The following is a 21,211-nucleotide window of genomic DNA, read 5'->3' as shown; positions in this document are numbered from 1 at the left end:
TTCCGTACACGTGCACAGGTAACACTGGGTACTCCGTGTGACTATGGTATAGGACAAACAAGGTTCACTATAATACATGATTACAAATTAGCAGATAGAAATACATACACATATAATATATTATTAATACATCTTTGTCACATTGCCTTTTTCATCACAGAAGATACTAAATAATGCTGTGCAACAAAATACCGTGTATGTATGATTAGGATAATGATTAACAAAATGAGGGAATTTATAACTGGATGAATTAACAACACCCCCACCCCCCTTAATGAATTGATATCATTATCATGTGATTGAATATTTCCTATACAATGACAAATCAATTTAATCGAAAAAATATGTCTCGAGTAACGGTGAAATAATAATATTTTCCACATCGAATGATCATAAGCAGTCACTCAGTCCATTAGAAATATCCGGCGGGCTATTAATTCATCACAAACACATTTTCCTTTGGAATTTAATACACGCTAATGCCGTGTCCCTCCAGTGATTAAAAAAATCCATTTTAAATCGTAGCGTGGCGAATACATGAAGAACTTCTATTCTGGCCTGTATCGCGTCAATTAGTCCACTTAGACGGTATTACTTTGCCTCCCTGGGCGAGTAATTGCCTCTCCTTCAACAGAGCCTACCTCATACTTATTCCTCTAGTACACGTAATTGAGGACTGGGAGATATGACTGGAGTTAATAAACATTTACTGACTTTCGGCAAGAAGCGTTTACGTGAGCGTCTGAAAGCGGGCTCCTCCAACATCAACTGTAAACTTGCTTTACTTGTATCTTTCCTTTATCTTTCAAACTGAATCAGCATGAGTCACATGCTCCTGACAGGATACTTTTTACAAGATTCAGAGGCTGGCAGAGGAGGTGTATAAGCGTAATCTCGCTTCCTGGTGTCAGCCATCTTCGCTAGCCAAGGCTTCTGATTACGTTACACTCCACGAACCCTTGGCAGATATAGGCGTCAGTTCTGGCCCTCTAGCGGTGATTCGAAATTACCACCCTTCACGCATGAAATCAAAACAAGCGTTACCGATTTACTTCATCGGTGATGTTTACAAACACACATCGAGGTTTGGTGTCATTTCGATGAGATATGTGATCAATGACTTATATGAATTGATCAAACACTGCGAATGTTCCCCCAAAGATTGTGATTTTTGTATTTAGGTAAAATGCCATGACATAGTCGGCAATGTAGCTCTGTACTGGGTGCCGTATTTTTTGTTTATTGCGAAACCAAGCCAGAATGTAAAACGCGATTTGATTGGATGCCCTGGGATTCCAGGGCGCGACGGTTTGAACACGACTATATCCGCCAAGGGTTCGTGGAGTGTAACGTAATCAGAAGCCTTGGCTAGCGAAGATGGGTGTCAGCCGACTTGCTCGTCATTTCTCATCACCCCCCAAGGACAAAACAACCCCCACTACACCCCCGCCCCATCCCACCCCAACCACTACACAGTTCATGTACGTACATGAAGTGGAAACTGTAGAAGATAGCCTTGATTATACGTTTGCTTACCTTCTCGTCTTTGGATGCTTTCCTTCTCCGTGTTGACCTTGAACTTGACTTTTGCCTTCTTACATGACAGTTTAAACATTTATACTCCTGAAGAGACACGTACCTCTGTCTGCACTCTTGTGATCATGTCATATCAAGGTGGCCTATCTCCCCTTGTACATCTATGAATTCCGTCTTGTGCACACGTACCAGGCCATCCAAATGACGTGTTGTTCCAGAACATGATATTCAGCTGTTGTCTTGGAGGTGAACACAAGGGTCATTCTCACAAACATGTGCGTACGCCTACAACAGATGAAAGAATCACGAACAGAGGACCTTCTGCTTCCAATTGAAGATAGTACATTTACTTTATATTGGATCCTCATTCTGCATTGTAGAAATTTGGTCGAGAGTCACATCACCTTCGCTTTCAGAGTGATTATAGAATCTTCCCATACTTTGCTTCAACTCTCACGCATAGTGGACCCAACTCCTGAGCACATGGTCGTCTGCAAAGTGCATCAGCATTCTACTGAATTTTGTCCTTACGGTTTCAATTCTAATCAGCGAGCAAGTTGATTTTCTGGTTCCTAAAGTCCTTCTGCCGACACAAAGAACCCGGATTAGACCTTACAGTGAAGTGTTTGCCATAGAGGTAGTGGTGATAATGTCGCACTCCTTTCACAAAGGCTAATACCTCGTTGTGTGCTATGCAGTAGTAACGGTCAGACTCACTGTCTTACTGAAGTACGCAACGGGCTTTACCTTTTCATCTGGCACCCGAGACAGAACATACCCAATGCCAGTATACATGCATCTGTGACTAAGACGGAATTGACAACTCCTTTATGGGGACAATAGGGGCTGTAACTAGTAACAGGTCATCAAAAGCAGCTTGATCACATAGATGTACATTTCTTTTTTTGTAAGCTGGTGAAGAGGGCGTGCAAGTTTTGAGAATTTGTGAACAAATATCCTGTAGTCATACCAACGAAGCTACGGAGTTTATAAAGATTATTTAGAACGTGCCAGTTTCTAAAGGCTGCGACCTTTTCTGTGTCTTTGGAAACCCCTTTTTTATGATATCAGGTAGGAATTTTCCTTCCTTTTGAAACAATTCAAACTTCGTAGGACTCAACTTAAACAAAGCTAATATCTTCTATCAAAAACTAACTTCAGGTATTTTAATTCATCCTCGAATGTCCGCGCAATACTGATGATGTCGTCCAGTCATAGCTTTCGTATCAACCTTCCATTCGGCGTTTAAAAGTATCAGGGACATTGTACCAAATGACATTGTTTTGAATTAAAAAAAAAACAAAAAACAAAAAACAAAACAAAAACATGAACGAGTACAAATGTTGTTTACTCTCGCTTCTTTTCTGCAAGATCCACCTGACAATTGCCGCTTTTTAGATCGAACTTTGAGAATTAAATAGCTCCAGACATGGTATCAAGGGTATTTTCGATGCTTGGCGGAGGATAATTATATTTTATGGTGGCATCATGTAATTTCCTGTAGTAAGCATGGAAACGTGTTGACCTGTTCCTTTTTTCACAAGTGCTATAGGAGACGTCCATGTTCCAGATGCTGGTTCAGTAACATTTATCTTCTGCATCTCATCAGCCTTCTTTTGTTTAGCCGGGATAATTCATCTCGGTGCCTGTAGTATAGGTCTAGATGAACCCGTGTCTATCTCATGCTGGACAATTTGGTGTTGCCTATATTACCCGATCCTTCAGAGAAAATATCATTGTATCTTATGATAACTCCCATACTTGACCACGTTGAGACTCAGGTTCCTTTAAAACAGTCGAAGAAATCTTGGAGATAGTGTGGTATACGAGGAACTATCTACTCCTACAACTTTCACATTCTCAGAATGACTCTAACAACTGTACATTTGATCTCTACGTGACATTGAAAACTCCAAGTGGAAAGATATTCTCACAAGAGTCGACAACAAATTTAGCTTTGAGCAGAGGATTTCTCTCAGCAAACCTCAGAGAAGGATCTACCATCATTTGACTATCAGATATTAGTTTATTAGCCTATTTTCCTCAATCAACCATCGTTGTTTCTGCCAACGTTAATATTCTACAGTACAATTCTTCGGTTTCTCTCGTCATGTCCAGCGGTGTCTTATCATCTCTAATCTCTAAGAAATCCTCATTCAGCAATAAATCACAGGCCTTGGAAGGAAGTCGGACCCAAGCATTCCATCAGTTTTTGTATGAGCAAACCAGACATGGTGTTCAACGATTGCGCAACCAAGATCCAAAATGTATAACTGACACCAGACTCCCATGTAATGCTGCAAGCTCATTGTGACTGTCCTTGGGTACATGCTAACATCATGTATGGGTAGCTGATCTCTTAATTCTATATTCAAAATAGTTATTGAAGCACCCATATCAACAAGGAATACAACAGGGAAGCCCCCAACATATGCATCGACAAGCAAGTCGTCCCCACTTGTCCATGTCTACCACTATAGTGTCGGACTTAGGGATCGAGTCTACTGCTGGTCTGTGGTCCCCGACGCTGGCTTGTACCTGTTCTCGGAGTGGTTTCCATTACTGAATTTTCCTGCTTTGTTACTATTTTAACAAGACGAGTCCCCTTCTGTTTTTGTTTTCCAGAATTGTTTTGGAGGGTCTGCAATGCCTAAAATTTTCTTCGATTTATCAGCATTCTTAACCGAGATGTTTCTAAAGGATAATGGCCAACTTAAAGAACTTGAAGATAATTGACATAGGAGGAAAACTTTCACAAACAGTATTTTTATTGTTTTTATAGAGGAGTACATAGAGGAATTAAAATAAAGTTATTATGTTTCGTGGAAGATTGTTCCGGTCAGTCATTGTACGAGGGTAGACCGAGTGTTTCGAGGACACCTTGTTATGCATTTGGATACGTCTTGAGATTCATATTCATGTAACGTAGACTTTGCTGAGCCAGCATCCAGTTAAGCAGAGACCTTTCTCTCGGTCATCCCAGCTGTTATATCTGGAAGGATCTCTGAGAGAGGTATTCCTTCCAGTCTACTTCCTCGTCATTATAATCCCCTTAGTTTATTTTGAGCCGTCACCTGTTGTAATCTTTGTATGCTTTAAATACACATGGCACTTCTGGCGTCTCTTGGAGAACATTGATTTGATTGGTCAATAAATTAAGGAATGATACAATTGATATGAAAGAGGATATTATAGTCCTTTGGTGTTTAGCCTTGTGCGAGATATTTATTTGATATCTCTCCTCACCAGAAACGAAAAAACATTAAAAAACAAAATGAATAGCTTCACTTTGGTGTTATTGAATAATCCCCCTCTCATCCGAGTATCATGGATATGATGGATGAGAAGGATTCTCTGTAATGAAGCCCGAAGGCTGGAGGGTTAAAATTGCACTTTGTCTAACCAATAGGTGCGTGACACTGACCTTAAAAGGCAAAAATATACCCAACCAATCAGGGTAGCTGACCTATAGTCCGTGCTTGACCTCGGTCATATAAAACACTTGCCCGCAACATCCCACACGCTTCTTAAAAGAAAATTTGTTGACAATCAAATTGTCACAGTGGTGGGAGGGAGGGTATTTTAACCCTCCAGCCTTCGGGCTTCATTACAGAGAATCCTTCTCATCCATCATATACATGATACTCGGATGAGAGGGGGATTCTCTTCCATTCTCGCCCTTCGGCAGTTCGGGTTAAAATTGCATCTTCAAAGAGATTGATCAACAAATGAAAAATAAAACCCAACTCCGAAAATTGGTTATCACTTTTTAATTGACACAATTTACAGCGAAAATTTCAACACTGCTTCTCCAAACGACTGTTCTTCTGGCCCTGCACCTCTCTTTGGTAGAACCTCTCGAAGGTACCTGCAGAAGACCAATTTGCAGTTTTACGAATAGTTCGCAAAGAAACCCCTGAGGCTGCAGCTGCAGAGGTCGAAGCACCTCGAACAGAATGTGGCTTAAACTCATCGCTAACTCCTGCCCTACCCATCATGTCTTTAATCCATCTAGCAAAAGTATCTGTAGAAACAGGAGTGCCAAGTTTAAAAGACACCAACAACTTGTTCGATTTCCTAATAGATTCTGTTCTCCTTAAATATTCTCTTAAATTGTTAACCACACACAACTTCCCTGAGGCAAAACGGTCTAACTTAACCGTGTAGAATGGTGATGATGGTTTGGATGTTTTCATTAAATTTGGAACAGTAAACACAATAGACTTCCCTAGATCCTGCATGTAAGAAATTTCTAGGTTCACTAATGTCTGTGCCCTCTGAGCAGTTGTAAGAGCTAATAAACATGCCAAACGCTTAGTCAATGTAGGAATGTCCAACACTGAGAAAGGATAAAGAGGCTCCAGATATCTTAATAGAATTGAGACGTCCCACGTGAAGCTGTAGCGAGGCTTTGGTGGACATATGTTGAACACCCCCTTCATAAATCTAGAAATCACTGGGTCTCCTACCAAATGTGAATTCCCCAACAAAGCAACAGTCTGAATGATCATACTTTTGGGAGTATTTAAAACACTGTAGGACTTCCCCATGTTATGGAGATGTGCAAGGTAATCTATTACCTCCGACACAGTGGGACGATTGGGATTACTTTTCCGTTTAATACACCAAGACACCCAGTTGTCCCAGGCAAGATCATATTGCTTATTTGTTGAGGGTCTCCAGGATGAGGAGACAATAATGGCAGACTGTCGAGATAAGCCCTGCCTTTGCAAGGATCGCCTGATACGCAGCATGCGATCAGTCTCAGGCTGTTTAATGGATGAGTGTCGCCCTCGGGTGAGTGCAGTAAATTTTTCCACCTTGGCAACCTTGCTGGTGCATCCACAACAATGCTTAACAGCATAGGTAGCCATACCTGATTTCTCCACAAAGGTAGGACTAAAATTGCTGAACTCACCTCGTCTTGCTTGATTTGCTGAATCACTCTGGCCACCAAACTGAAAGGAGGAAAAATATATGGTAAGTAATTTGCCCATGAAACTGAGAAGGCATCAGAAGCCCAAGCATATGGGTCTGGGTACCAAGACACAAATTTCGAAACCTTATAGTTCAGCCTACTTGCAAACAAATCAATGTCTGGAAGAAAAAAGTGACTACAAATCCTATGAAAAATTGATTCATTCAGAGACCACTCTCCTGAAGTCTGCAAGGACCTTGATAAATAATCAGCATCCACATTTAGAACCCCAGGGACATGACAAGCAGAGATAAAGACTTTCCTTTCCTCACACCAATTCCAAATCTGAATAGCGATTTCATTTAGAGCCAAAACACTACCTCCAGGCTTATTTAAGTATGACAAGGCAGACACATTATCTATCTTCACCCTTATATGTACATTACAGACTTCTCTACAGAGTGATAACAGGGCCAGCCATACTGCCTTAAGCTCAAGTACATTGATGTGACAGCTTCTTTCCACAACTGACCAACAACCCTTTGTTTGTCTATTTCAACGCTTTGCTCCCCAGCCTAATAGTGATGCATCAGTTTCTAAAATCACTGAAGGCTCACGTGGCCTAATAATCTGGCCATTCATAGTCCTAACATTGTCTATCCACCATTGAATATCAACTCGAGCTTCCTCTGATAAATTGATTGTATCATCATATGCCAAACCTGCTGCTAAACTCTGAGACTTCACTCTATCCGTTTGCCTGTAATACAACCCAGACAAACGTACAGCTCTCAAAGAAGAGGTAAAATGACCAACCAGACTAGCCAAGTCTCTAAGAGAAGGGTTGTCATTACACAAAATTTGTGAACAAATGTCCCACACTTTTTGTACCTTATCCTCTGTGAGAGATACTGTGAAACTGACAGAATTTATTACATAACCTAAGTGAACCACCTCAGTACTGGCCTCAAAATTGGACTTTTCCTTATTAATCTGAAAACCAGCTAACTCAAAATTCTCTGCCAAAACCATACAATGCCTCTCACACTGAGCTTTCTCTGCTGCCTTGATCAAAGAATCATCGATATAATAAAACGCACAAATATCCATACTCCTGATATGTGCGAATATAGGCTTTAGGACCTAGGTGAAGATTCTTGGAGCGCTAGTAAGCCCAAACGGCAAAGCTACAAACTCATATAAGGACCCATTCCATAAAAATTTAAGGAATTTCCGAAAATCCTTGGCAACTGGAACACTAAAGTAAGCATCCTTGAGATCAATGGAGCTAAAGAAATCACCTTCCGCAACAGAGTCTAACACCACACTCAGGGTTTCTTGTTTAAAATGATGATATACAACAAATTCATTTAATTTCTTTAAATTTATCACTGGTCTAAACTTTCCATTCTTTTTCCTGACCAAAAAGAGGTTAGATACAAATTCATCAGCCTCATGAACAGAGCGGCAAATAGCGCCTTTCTGTAAAAGCTCTGCCACCTCTTCTTCTATGACTTTAAATTAATTTTCACTAAACAAAATAGTTCCAGGTAAAGTATTTTGATAAGGTTGACCTTCAAACTCCATATGTAGACCATTAACAGTTTCTAACACCCATTTATCATCGGTGATAGACTGCCAATATGGGAGGTGATACTTAAGTCTACCTGAGGGAAATACATCACTCACCCCTACTCCTGCTTCACATTCTGGCTTTTGTTGGTCTGAGGGGCATTTGGTCGGTTGTTGTGGTACTGTTGGCCCCGACCTGGTCGCCTGGCGTACCCTCTGCCCCTTGGCCGTAAAAAATGGGCATTCTGATTGCCTCTGCTAAAATTCTGGCCTCCTCTACCTCGTCCTCTCCAGGACTTGTATGACCTGTTCTCATAAGAAAAAGCATTGAAAACTTTATTAGCTTCAGAAATATCCTTTACTTTCTTAGTTAATTCGTCCCCGAACAACCATTCTGTTACCGGAACATCCTTTGAGCATAAGGAGTGGTAAGCCTTTGGGAGAGCCTGTCTCAAGAGGAACCGTCTCTCTGTGGAGATTTTGTGAAAGGCATTGCCACACAAGACCATGGAATCCACACATAGTGGTCGTAATGTCTCCGCAAACTGAGGGAACTTCATTAAAGCCTGAGTTAATTTCATAAGAGGCACCAAACCCAAACCTAACATACGCTGTGCCTCCTTAAACTCATAGTCTCGGGCCTGCATGGGTCTCCCCAACTTGGACCAAATTTCCTTGTTGACTTTGGGGGCCATTATACTAATACAATTCTCGGGAACCTTGTATTTATCAAGAGTTTTGTTTAAGCTCATTGCCGGTTTGGAACAAGCAGAGTTGACCAGTGCTGCAATCTGAACATTCAAACCCTCGCCGAGGGAGTCGTTCTCAAAATAATCCGACATAACACATAAATCCCCCTGTACCATGTCTGGCAAAACGGGGAGCATTGCTGAGTACCCGTCATCTTTCTCTGAATCATCGATAGGCGTTTGGAGACCCAACGGATCCTCCCAAACTACAATTTGTATATCGTTGTTATTAGCATCATAACCAGTATCGTCGTCAGCGACATTACAAGGGCCGAACGGCCGCCTATTCATGTCCTCTAACCTATTCTCGAGGAACCTAATCCTTTCCTCCACCTGTCGATACTTACGTTTTCGTTCCCTTTCCTGCCCTTCACTGCACGCGGCAGAGGACGGCCTTTTTTCCCCGGGCAACGCCCTGGGATAGGCCCACATAATTCTCACTTTCACGGGAAACCGAAAGTCTCGCGGAAGTCTCGTCCACAGTCTCGCTGCCGAGAGCCTCACCTATCGCGGTCAAACCGCCAGAAACAACACTGTCGTTGGGAACACATTCCAGGAAAAATTCGTTGTCCGTCTCCGGATGTAACGACAGGCTGTCATCACTATTGTCGACCAGCAACGACAGACTGGTTTGTTTGGTAGCCGACGGCCTACCCCTACCAGGTCTAGACTGAGACCGCATCCTATAATTTAGTACGAACGAAACAAGTCGAGCCGACCTGTGAAACGCAATGTATGCAACACGCAGTCACGCACCTGACTGACAAAAAAGCGTGTGGGATGTTGCGGGCAAGTGTTTTATATGACCGAGGTCAAGCACGGACTATAGGTCAGCTACCCTGATTGGTTGGGTATATTTTTGCCTTTTAAGGTCAGTGTCACGCACCTATTGGTTAGACAAAGTGCAATTTTAACTGCCGAAGGGCGAGAATGGAAGAGAATATGAATGACAAAATTTTGAGGAAAATACTTTAATTTCGATAGTTAACGTATAAGCTACTTTTGTTCTTTATGTGTTTGCCCCCGTAGGAGCTTACATAAATTGCACTTGCGGCCATATTTCAGGCCACTGTGCGGGGTATTGGGTATAGTTTTCAACTAGCAATAACCACGTCTCGGAAAAACCTCATCGACTATGGTACCGCCACTGCGCAAGGTTAACGACAAATGCTGAAATAAATGCGATGAACAGGATTTTAAACAACTTCGCTCTTTTAAAAAATATCTTCCTGTTAGGCTGTTTAAGATATCAAATGTTTCAATAAATAATTACACGATTTCAAATCGTCATTTATTGACTTTCATTTCGTTCCTAATTAAGAGAATTGTTTAATGTTTGTATTCCAAGCTACTGTTGTACGTTCATAATACGTTAATATGAGAAAAGGGGAGATACTCACTTATTCCGTTTTAGTTCTGTTTCAGGTTTCTGTTCGAACACAATTGACACTAAGTCTTATATTTGGTACCAGTGTTTTCCATCATGTAAAGAAATTTCGCAAAATACCTTCATATTGCTTAGTGCTATATATTTATACGTAAATACTAATAATCATCTCTTTTCGTTCCAGCCTATATTTTCAAATATTAACCTTCATATCGCTAAGTACTACGTATTTATACGTACAATTAATATGCTGAGCCAGACAAAAATCCAGTTAAGTTCTTTCGGTCATCCCAGCTGTTATATCCGGAAGGATCTCTAAATGAGAGAGGTATTCCTTCCAGTCTACTTCCCCGTCATTATAACCCGTTCTGAGACGTCACCGTTTTAATCTTTGTTGGTTGAAAATACACATGGCTCTTCTGACGTCTCTTTGCGAACATTGATTGGATTGGTTAATAAATCTAGTAAAATTGATATAAAAGAGGATATTATGTTCCTTTGATGTTTTCCTGGTGTCAGATATTTACATTGAAAATATCATATACATTTTCATCTTTCCCTCGAACCCTAGCTTGTATTTTTGTCCTAACCATTTCAGACTTGCTTTCTTTGCTCTAGCGTCTCAAAAGATTCTCGAGATTCTTGACAAGTTCAGAGAAATCTCGCCGTTTTGAATTGTCAAGTTCATGTAACGTTGACTTTGCTGAGCCAGACAAACATCCAGTTAAGTAGAGACCCTTCTCTAGGACATCCCAGCTGTTGTATCTGGAAGGATCTCTATCTGAGAGAGGTATTCCTTCCAGTCTTCTTCCCCGTCATTATAACCCCCTTAGTTTGTTCTAAACCGCCATCTGTTTTAATCGTTGTTGGTTTAAAATACACATAGCACTTTTGACGTCTCTTTGAGAACATTGATTGGATTGGTCAATAAGGAATGGTCAAATTGATATGAAAGAGGATATTATGGTCCTTTGGTGTTTGGCTTGGTGGGAGATTTTTATTTGTGTAACCAAAATATCAGAGTGAGCTATATCTCTCCTCACTAGAAACCCATACAAAAAACACAATTCAAAGCTTTGAATAGCTTTACTTTGGTGTTATTGATTTAAACAAACAAATCCTGAATAGTATGAATGACATAATTTCTGGAGAAAAACAATTACTTTGAAAACTTTGATAATTCACGTGGAAGCTACTTTTGTTCTTTATATGTTTGCCCCCGTAGGAGCTAACAAAAATTGCACTTGCGGCCATATTTCAGGCCACAGTGCGGGGTATTGGGTATAGTTTTCAACTAGCAATAACCACGTCTCGGAAAATCCTCATCGACTATGGTACCGCCACTGCGCAAAGCTGGCGACAAATGCTGGTGAAGACGTATATATACAACGTTTCATATATTATTATGGGTGTGATATAAAATGCGATGAACAGGATTTTAAACAACTTCACTCTTTTGAAAATTATCTTCCTGTTTAAGACTTCCTTAAAATGTTTCATTAAATTGTTACACAATTTCAAATCGTCATTTATTGACTTTCATTTGATTCCTAATTAAGAGAATAATTTAATGTTAGTATTCCAAACTATTGTTGTACGTTCATGATACGTTTAACTGAGTAAGGGGAGGTAATCACTTTCCCCGTTCGAACACAATTTACACCAAGTCTTATACTTGATACCTGTATTTTCCATCATGTAAAAAATATCGCAAAATACCTTCATATGGCTTGGTGCTACATAATTATACGTAAACACCAATGATTATCTCTTTTCGTTCCAGCCTATATTTTTAAATATGAACCTTCATATCGCTAAGTACTACGTATTTATACGTACATACCAATACTATATAGCTGATGAGATTAAGCACGGTTCTACAGAGAGAATCCTACATTTGCTCTGGTAAGAGGCCATTTTCCGTGTTTTTCTGGGGGCGTTAGTTTGTCCAAATCACGCCGAGAGTTTCAGCATCACTGTCGGACTTGATGACTAGATACGCAATTATTATTTAGGCTGATAGGAATGTCATTAATACAGTATAAGAATACACTCGGTCCAAGGACAGATCCCCGGGAGACTCCAGGGTGAACGCTGACAAAGTCATATTTATCCCCGTCGACAACGACGGACCAAGTTCTACCAAACATAAATCCCCTTTTATCCAGTTGGCGGTTTTAATATCCCAATTTATATATAAATTATATGTTTCTCACCTTGTTGGTGAGTTTGTGTGATTCCAATCTTTCTGCTACTGTTTGGGCTTGGGTAAGACTATCTAAACTGGTCTCTCTCAAACGCAGCCGTATGCCAGATTCCGTTATTGTGTCAATAAAAATAATCCACGGACAGTGTTTCGAGGACATCTTGTTTATGCATTTGGACACAGGTGCCTGACTCGTTTTATAAAATAATAACATATAAGAGTACATATAAAATTTATATGTACTCTTATATGTTATTATTTTATAAAACAAGTCAGGCACCTGTGCTTTGGATAAGCCTGTCGAGACAATTTGCGAATAACTCTTGAAATATCTTATATATTTTCATCTTTCCCTCGAACCCTAGCTTGTATTTGTGTCCTAACCATTTCAGACTTGCTTTCTTTGCTCTAGCGTCTCAAAAGATTCTTGAGATTCTTGACAAGTTCAGAGAAATCTCGCCGTTTTTAATTGTCAAGTCCATGTAACGTTGACTTTGCTGAGCCAGACAAACATCCAGTTAAGCAGAAACCCTTCTCTCGGTCATCCCAGCTGTTATATCTGGAAGGATCTCTAACTGAGAGAGGTATTTCCTTCCAGTCTACTTCCCCGTCATTATAACCTCCTTAGTTTATTCTGAACCGTCACCTGTTTTAATCTTTGTTGGTTGAAAATACACGTGGCACTTCTGACGTCTCTTTGAGAACATTGATTGGATTGGTCAATACATAGGAAAAGTCAAATTGATATGAAAGAGGATATTATGGTCCTTTGGTGTTTAGCTTGGTGTGAGATATTTATTTGTGAAACCAAAATATCAGAGTGAGCAATATCTCTCCTCACTAGAAACCCATAAAAAACACAATTCAAAGCTTTACTTTGGTGTTATTAATTTAAATAAACAAATCCTGAATAGTATGAATGACATAATTTCTGGAGAAAAACAATTACTTTGAAAACTTTAATCGATTCACGTGGAAGCTACTTTTGTTCTTTATATGTTTGCCCCCGTAGGAGCTAACAAAAATTGCACTTGCGGCCATATTTCAGGCCACAGTGCGGGGTATTGGGTATAGTTTTCAACTAGCAATAACCACGTCTCGGAAAATCCTCATCGACTATGGTACCGCCACTGCGCAAAGCTGGCGACAAATGCTGGTGAAGACGTATATATACAACGTTTCATATATTATTATGGGTGTGATATAAAATGCGATGAACAGGATTTTAAACAACTTCACTCTTTAGAAAATTATCTTCCTATTTAAGACTTCCATGAAATGTTTCATTAAATTGTTACACAATTTCAAATCGTCATTTATTGACTTTCATTTGCTTCCTAATTAAGAGAATGATTTAATGTTAGTATTCCAAACTATTGTTGTACGTTCATAATACGTTTAACTGAGTAAGGGGAGGTAATCACTTTCCCCGCTCGAACACAATTTATACCAAGTCTTATACCTGATACCTATATTTTCCATCATTTAAAAAAATCGCAAAATACCTTCATATTGCTTGGTGCTACATAATTATACGTTAAAACCAATAATTATCTCTTTTCGTTCAAGCCTATATTTTTGAATATGAACCGTCATATCGCTATAAGTACTATACGTATTTATACGTACATACCAATAATATATAGTTGATGAAATTTAAATATTCCCGCGTTTCGTCAGTATAGCGGGAATAATTTGTCTTTAACAACATCGTATTACTCGTGCTAAGCGCACGCTCCGCGGGAGCGGGTATACGTGTACATACCCGGGTACACGTGGTCGTGAGGTCCCTTTCTAGCTGCCATCTCAGCAGGGCGGACACAGCTAAATTTTTCATTTGATTTTTCCTGTTTTTGACAAATATGTAGTGTACATGTAATACAAATACCAATTGTATATATTTCCTCGATAACGCAGGTCCAGCGTTACCCCTAGGTACACCTGTAAGGGTATAATCGTTTTCCCGCCACCGCGGATACAGGTTTCCGGGGGGCTATCTCCGGTTTTTCCTGGGCGCCAGGTGCATACTGATGACGGGGATATTGTATTTTACCATTCAAATAGTTTTCCAAAGTTTCATGTACATCTGTATCATGCTGTTTCAGTGGAGCGATATCGTTTGAGTACGGAATATTTGTACAAAATATCGGTGTATATACCTTAAACATGCATAATTTTGATTAAACGCCGACTGCTATTACACGGGCACGCTAGTACGGCAAATTTATATTTGCTTTTGAGTTGTATTTTTGGAAGTAGTGGAGTGAAGACAAAGCAGGGTTCCACAAAGAGGATATTACATTTGCTCAGATAGGAGGCCATTTTCCATGTTTTTCTCGGGGCACTACTTTGTCCAAATCACGCCGAGAGTTTCATCATTACTGTCGGACTTGATGACTAGATACGCAATTATTATTTAGGCTGATAGGAATGTCATTAATACAGTATAAGAATATACTCGGTCCAAGGACAGATCCCCGGGAGACTCCGGGGTGAACGCTGACAAAGTCATATTTATCCCCGTCGACAACGACGGACCAAGTTCTACCAAACATAAATCCCCTTTTATCCAGTTGGCGGTTTATCCCAATTTATATATAAATTATATGTTTCTAACCTTGTTGGTGAGTTTGTGTGATTCCAATCTTTCTGTCACTGTTTGAGCTTGGGTAAGACTTTCTAAACTGATCTCTCTCAAACGCAGCCGTAACCAGATTCCGTTATTGTGTCAATAAAAATAATCCACGGACAGTGTTTCGAGGACATCTTGTTAAGCATTTGGATAAGCCTGTCGCGACAATTTGCGAATAACTCTTGAAAGATATTGTATATTTTCATCTTTCCCTCGAACCCTAGCTTGTATTTGTGTCCTAACCATTTCAGACTTTCTTTCTTTGCTCTAGCGTCTCAAAAGATTCTCGAGATTCTTGACAAGTTCAGAGAAATCTCGCCGTTTTGAATTGTCAAGTTCACGTATCGTTGACTTTGCTGAGCCAGACAGACATCTAGTTAAGCAGAGATCCTTTTCTCGGTCATCCCAGCTGTTATATCTGGAAGGATCTCTGAGAGAGGTATTCCTTCCAGTCTACTTCCCCGTCATTAAAACCCGTTCTGAGACGGCATCTGTTTTAATCTTTGTTGGTTGAAAATACACATGGCACTTCTGACGTCTCTTTGAGAACATTGATTGGATTGGTTAATAAATCTAGAAATGGTAAAATTGATATAAAAGATGATTTTATGCTCCTTTGATGTTTACCTGGTGTTATATATTTATTTGTGAAGCCAAAATATCAGAGTGAGCAATATCTCTCCTAACTAGAAACCCATACAAAAAACACAATTCAAAGCTTTGAATAGCTTTACTTTGGTGTTATTGATTTAAATAAGCAAACCCTGAATAGTATGAATGACAAACTTCTGGAGAAAAAAAAATACTGTGAGAACTTTGATAATTCACGTGGAAGCTACTTTTGTTCTTTATATGTTTGCCCCCGTAGGAGCTAACAAAAATTGCACTTGCGGCCATATTTCAGGCCACAGTGCGGGGTATTGGGTATAGTTTTCAACTAGCAATAACCACGTCTCGGAAAATCCTCATCGACTATGGTACCGCCACTGCGCAAAGCTGGCGACAAATGCTGGTGAAGACAGTATATATACAACGTTTCATATATCATTATGGGTGTGATATAAAATGCGATGAACAGGATTTTAAACAACTTCACTCTTTTGAAAATTATCTTCCTATTTAAGACTTCTATAGAATATTTCATTAAATTGTTACACAATTTCAAATCGTCATTTATTGACTTTCATTTGCTTCCTAATTAAGAGAATAATTTAATGTTTGTATTCCAAACTATTGTTGTACGTTCATACTACGTTTAACTGAGTAAGGGGAGGTAATCACTTTCTCCGTTCGAACACAATTTACACCAAGTCTTATACTTGATACCTGTATTTTCCATCATGTAAAAAATATCGTAAAATACCTTCATATGGCTTGGTGCTACATAATTATACGTAAATACCAATAATTATCTCTTTTCGTTCCAGCCTATATTTTTAAATATGAACCTTCATATCGCTAAGCACTACGTATTTATACGTACATACCAATAATATATAGTTGATGAGATTAAGCAGGGCTCCACATAGAGGATATTACATTTGCTCAGATAGGAGGCCATTTTCCATGTTTTTCTCGGGGCACTACTTTGTCCAAATCACGCCGAGAGTTTCATCATCACTGTCGGACTTGATGACTAGATACGCAATTATTATTTAGGCTGATAGGAATGCCATCAATACAGTATAAGAATATACTCGGTCCAAGGACAGATCCCTGGGAGATTCCAGGGTGAACGCTGACAAAGTCATACTTATCCCCGTCGACAACGACGGACCAAGTTCTACCAAACATAAATCCCCTTTTATCCAGTTGGCGGTTTATCCCAATTTATATATAAATTATATGTTTCTCACCTTGTTGGTGAGTTTGTGTGATTCCAATCTTTCTTCCACTGTTTGGGCTTGGGTAAGACTTTCTAAACTGGTCTCTCTCAAACGCAGCCGTACGCCAGATTCCGTTATTGTGTCAATAAAAATAATCCACGGACAGTTTTTCGAGGACATCTTGTTGATGCATTTCGATAAGCCTGTCGCGACAATTTGCGAATAACTCTTGAAATATCTTATATATTTTCATCTTTCCCTCGAACCCTAGCTTGTAGTTTTGTCCTAACCATTTCAGACTTGCTTTCTTTATTCTAGCGTCTCAATTGAGATTCTCGAGATTCTTGACAAGTTCAGAGAAATCTTGCCGTTTTGAATGGTCAAGTTCATGTAACGTTGACTTTGCTGAGCCAGACATCCAGTTAAGCAGAAACCCTTCTCTCGGTCATCCCAGCTGTTATATCTGGAAGGATCTTGAACTGAGAGATGTATTCCTTCCAGTCTACTTCCCCATCATTATAACCTCCTTAGTTTATTCTGAACCGTCACCTGTTTTAATCTTTGTTGGTTGAAAATACACATAGCACTTCTGACGTCTCTTTGAGAACATTGATTGGATTGGTAAATACATAGGAATAGTCAAATTGATATGAAAGAGGATATTATGGTCCTTTGGTGTTTAGCTTGGTGCGTTTAGCTCAGAGTGAGTTATATCTCTCCTCACTAGAAACCCATACAAAAAAACACAATTCAAAGCTTTGAATAGCTTTACTTTGGTGTTATTGATTTAAATAAACAAACCCTGAATAGTATGAATGACATAATTTCTGGAGAAAAAACAATTACTTTGAAAACTTAATCGATTCACGTGGAAGCTACTTTTGTTCTGTATATGTTTGCCCCCGTGGGAGCTAACAAAAATTGCACTTGCGGCCATATTTCAGGCTACAGTGCGGGGTATTGGGTATAGTTTTCAACTAGCAATAACCACGTCTCGGAAAATCCTCATCGACTATGGTACCGCCACTGCGCAAAGCTGGCGACAAATGCTGGTGAAGACATATATATACAACGTTTCATATATTATAATGGGTGTGATATAAAATGCGATGAACAGGATTTTAAACAACTTCACTCTTTTGAAAATTATCTTCCTATTTAAGACTTCCATGAAATGTTTCATTAAATTGTTACACAATTTCAAATCGTCATTTATTGACTTTCATTTGTTTCCTAATTAAGAGAATAATTTAATGTTAGTATTCCAAATTATTGTTGTACGTTCATAATACGTTTAACTGAGCAAGGGCAGGTAATCACTTTCCCCGTTCGATTACAATTTACACCAAGTCTTATACCTAATACCTGTATTTTCCATCATTTAAAAAAAATCTCAAAAATACCTTCATATTACTTGGTGCTACATAATTATACTTTAAAACCAATAATTATCTCTTTATGTTCCAGCCTATATTTTTAAATATGAACCTTCATATTGCTAAGTACTACGTATTTATACGTACATACCAATACTATATAGTTGATGAGATTAAGCAGGGTTCCACAAAGAGGATATTACATTTTCTCGGATAGGAGGCCATTTTCCATGTTTTTCTCGAGGCACTAGTTTGTCCAAATCACGCCGAGAGTTTCATCATCACTGTCGGACTTGATGACTAGATACGCAATTATTATTTAGGCTGATAGGAATGTCATTAATACAGTATAAGAATATACTCGGTCCAAGGACAGATCCCTGGGAGACTCCGGGGTGAACGCTGACAAAGTCATATTTATCCCGTCGACAACGACGGACCAAGTTCTACCAAACATAAATCCCCTTTTATTCAGTTGGCGGTTTATCCCAATTTATATATAAATTATATGTTTCTCACCTTGTTGGTGAGTTTGTGTGATTCCAATCTTTCTTCCACTGTTTGGGCTTGGGTAAGACTTTCTAAACTGGTCTCTCTCAAACGCAGCCGTACGCCAGATTCCGTTATTGTGTCAATAAAAATAATCCACGGACAGTTATTCGAGGACATCTTGTTTATGCATTTGGATAAGCCTGTCGCGACAATTTGCGAATAACTCTTGAAATATCTTATATATTTTCATCTTTCCCTCGAACCCTAGCTTGTATTTGTGTCCTAACCATTTCAGACTTGCTTCCTTTGCTCTAGCGTCTCAAAAGATTCTCGAGATTCTTGACAAGTTCAGAGAAATCTCGCCGTTTTGAATTGTCAAGTTCATGTAACGTTGACTTGGCTGAGCCAGACAAACATCCAGTTAAGCAGAGACCCTTCTCTAGGACATCCCAGCTGTTATATCCGGAAGGATCTCTAACTGAGAGAGGTATTCCTTCCAGTCTTCTTCCCCGTCATTATAACCCCCTTAGTTCGTTCTAAACCGCCATCTGTTTTAATCTTTGTTGGTTGAAAATACACATAGCACTTCTGACGTCTCTTTGAGAACATTGATTGGATTGGTCAATACATAGGAATGGTCAAATTGATATGAAAGAGGATATTATGGTCCTTTGGTGTTTAGCTTGGTGTGAGATATTTATTTGTGAAACCAAAATATCAGAGTGAGCTATATCTCTCCTCACTAGAAACCCATACAAAAAGCACAATTCAAAGCTTTGAATAGCTTTACTTTGGTGTTATTGATTTAAATAAACAAACCCTGAATAGCATGAATGATATAATTTCTGGAGAAAAACAATTACTTTGAAAACATTAATCGATTCACGTGGAAGCTACTTTTGTTCTTTATATGTTTGCCCCCGTAGGAGCTAACAAAAATTGCACTTGCGGCCATATTTCAGGCCACAGTGCGGGGTATTGGGTATAGTTTTCAACTAGCAATAACCACGTCTCGGAAAATCCTCATCGACTATGGTACCGCCACTGCGCAAAGCTGGCGACAAATGCTGGTGAAGACATATATATACAACGTTTCATATATTATAATGGGTGTGATATAAAATGCGATGAACAGGATTTTAAACAACTTCACTCTTTTGAAAATTATCTTCCTGTTTAAGACTTCCATAGAATATTTCATTAAATTGTTACACAATTTCAAATCGTCATTTATTGACTTTCATTTGATTCCTAATTAAGAGAATAATTTAATGTTAGTATTCCAAATTATTGTTGTACGTTCATAATACGTTTAACTGAGTAAGGGGAGGTAATCACTTTCCCCGTTCGAACACAATTTACACCAAGTCTTATACTTGATACCTGTATTTTCCATCATGTAAAAAAAAATTCTCAAAATACCTTCATATGGCTTGGTGCTACATAATTATACGTAAATACCAATAATTATCTTTTTTCGTTCCAGCCTATATTTTTAAATATGAACCTTCATATCGCTAAGTACTACGTATTTATACGTACATACCAATGATATATAGTTGATGAGATTAAGCAGGGTTCCACAAAGAGGACATTACATTTTCTCGGATAGGAGGCCATTTTCCATGTTTTTCTCGGGGCACTAGTTTGTCCAAATCACGCCGAGAGTTTCAGCATCACTGTCGGACTTGATGACTAGATACGCAATTATTATTTAGGCTGATAGGAATGTCATTAATACGGTATAAGAATATACTCGGCCCAAGGACAGATCCCAGGGAGACTCCAGGGTGAACGCTGACAAAGTCATATTTATCCCCGTCGACAAATGCTTTTGAAGACGTATATAAACAACGTTTCATATACTAGTATCATTATGGGTGTGATATAAAATGTGATGAACAAGGTTTTAAACAACTTCACTCTTTTAAAAATTATTTTCCTGTTAGGCTGTTTAAGACTTCCATCAAATGTTTCAATGAATAATTACACGATTTCAAATCGTCATTAATTGACTTTCTTTTGATTCCTAATTAAGAGAATAGTTTAATGTTTGTATTCCAACCTATTGGTGTAGGGTCATAATACGTACTGAGTAAGGGGAGATAATCAATTTCCCCGTTTTTGAATCTATTTCAGGTTTCTGTTTGAACACAATTCACACCAAGTCTTATACTTGGTACCTGTATTTTCCATCATGTAAAAAAAATCGCAAAAAAAACCCTTCATATCGCTTAGTACTACCTATGTATACATACGTACATAACAATAATTGATAGTTGATGAGGGTACTAATTTAGTTTACTTACCATGATTGCTGATTAAAGCGATTTAATAAGATGCATTTAAAAAAAAAAATTCTTCTTTTTCATCCGAAGTACATGTATGCATATGGCGGACACTAAGGGATCATTTTGTTCGCCGTCACACGTCGTCGGCGTCAGTCACACTCCAGTTTTCTTGACTTGTTTTTCGCTAAGGATTGCCACATCAGTTTCTAACTTGGTTTGAGGTTTT

The 21,211-nt window shown here is 39.0% G+C and overlaps 6 non-coding genes across 6 annotated transcripts; all 6 read right to left on the bottom strand.

Moving 5' to 3' along the window:
* Positions 1–9,795: 9,795 nt before the first annotated feature.
* Positions 9,796–9,934, bottom strand: LOC117338685. The gene has a single exon (XR_004535023.1). It is a non-coding gene; the product is annotated as a U4 spliceosomal RNA (small nuclear RNA).
* A 1,444-nt stretch (positions 9,935–11,378) lies between these two features.
* Positions 11,379–11,517, bottom strand: LOC117338684. The gene has a single exon (XR_004535022.1). It is a non-coding gene; the product is annotated as a U4 spliceosomal RNA (small nuclear RNA).
* Positions 11,518–13,371: 1,854 nt separating this feature from the next.
* LOC117338683 lies at positions 13,372–13,510 on the bottom strand. Its single transcript, XR_004535021.1, has one exon. It is a non-coding gene; the product is annotated as a U4 spliceosomal RNA (small nuclear RNA).
* Positions 13,511–15,859: 2,349 nt separating this feature from the next.
* Positions 15,860–15,998, bottom strand: LOC117338682. The gene has a single exon (XR_004535020.1). It is a non-coding gene; the product is annotated as a U4 spliceosomal RNA (small nuclear RNA).
* Positions 15,999–17,725: 1,727 nt separating this feature from the next.
* On the bottom strand, positions 17,726–17,864 carry LOC117338674. The gene has a single exon (XR_004535012.1). It is a non-coding gene; the product is annotated as a U4 spliceosomal RNA (small nuclear RNA).
* A 1,747-nt stretch (positions 17,865–19,611) lies between these two features.
* Positions 19,612–19,750, bottom strand: LOC117338673. Its single transcript, XR_004535011.1, has one exon. It is a non-coding gene; the product is annotated as a U4 spliceosomal RNA (small nuclear RNA).
* Between the last annotated feature and the right edge of the window lie 1,461 nt (positions 19,751–21,211).

The sequence above is a fragment of the Pecten maximus genome, chromosome 11 (assembly GCF_902652985.1).
Source record: "Pecten maximus chromosome 11, xPecMax1.1, whole genome shotgun sequence".
Taxonomy (NCBI): domain Eukaryota; kingdom Metazoa; phylum Mollusca; class Bivalvia; order Pectinida; family Pectinidae; genus Pecten; species Pecten maximus.
The sequence above is the reverse complement of the archived record's forward strand: the minus strand, read 5'-3'. Positions and strand labels throughout refer to the sequence as shown.